Genomic DNA, 1380 nt, shown 5'->3' with positions numbered 1-1380 from the left:
ATGCTTTATCTTCCAAGGCTGTTTGCTATTAAAACAACCTTGAAAAGATAGTCCAGAATAAAAGCCATACGTGCCTCTGCTTGCAAGACATGCAGAAACGCAAAAGACCCATGGAGACTTGTTTTCCAGCAAGCTGTTAGAAGTTACAGTCTTTGTCATATCACTGTATATTCACTTCACAGCATTTTAGAAGAAAGGGAGTATGCATCACTTTTTCATTGTTTATGAGATTGGTATTCCGTGTATTAAGTTGCTTGTCTTATAAATTTGTTTCTGGTATTGACTGTATCCTCTACATTTTGTCTGTCAGTTTTTAAATAAACCAGCAGGGTTTATTTCAGCTTCCCTTTTCCTGTTCATTTTGAGAGTGCCTGTTTCAACATTTATTTGCCAAAGCTTTCCAGTGACTAATCCCAGTAAAGACAGCAGTGGCTCAATAGCTTTATAATTGGAATGTTGCTTTGAAAATTACAACAATCTCTTGCTAGGTATTTGGAAATAAAATTCAAGCTATATAAATATGATTTTTCCTATTAGTAACAGTACATAGTGCACTTTTGTCTTGTGTACATAAAAGGAAATTGGGATGTTTTTCAGAGTAAATGTGTGGTTCTGGCTGCAAATTCAAAAATTCATATCATACTTGTGAGCAGGGGGACATAATGGGAAGACATTAATATTTTTGAAACACGCTAAAATCCCATAATAGCACACATCTGGATTGAAAATTGAGAATTGAAGTGAAAATGTACAATTTTTATGCATTTGGAAAATAATCCTGGATAAGACCAAGGTTGTTTAGAACAAGAGAATTTGAACTTTGAAGCACTGATAGATGACTGCAATCTCAGATCAGCTCCAACCTCCAATTCAGTTGTCTTTTGTTTTGGCCACAGTTCACATAAAAATCTTTTGGGTTTTTGCTGTTGTTGTTGTTGTTTTGTTTGTTTGTTTGTTTTTGAGGCAGAGTTTCACTCTTGTTGCCCAGGCTGGAGTGCAGTGGCACAATCTTGGCTCACTGCAACCTCCACTTCCTGGGTTCAAGCGATTCTCCTGCCTCAGCCTCCCAAGTAGCTGGGATTACAGGCATGCACCACCACGCCCAACTGATTTTGTATTTTTAGTAGAGATGGGATTTCACTATGTTGGTCAGGCTAGTCTCAAATTCCTGACCTCAGGTGATCCAACCACCTCAGCTTCCCAAAGTGCTGGGATGACAGGGGTGAGCCACCATGCCTGGCCTCAGAGAAAATCTTGATGTGTATAAAAAATTAGATTGAGAATAGCAATTTTAAAAACCAGTTCTTTCATTTCAGTGTTCTTCTTTGCTTTCTGAAGTTTTAAGCCTTCTATTATAATTTCCTTTCTGTTCAGAGAACT

This window comes from Theropithecus gelada, chromosome 8 (assembly GCF_003255815.1).
Source record: "Theropithecus gelada isolate Dixy chromosome 8, Tgel_1.0, whole genome shotgun sequence".
Lineage (NCBI taxonomy): Eukaryota > Metazoa > Chordata > Mammalia > Primates > Cercopithecidae > Theropithecus > Theropithecus gelada.
Note: the sequence above shows the minus strand (reverse complement) of the source record.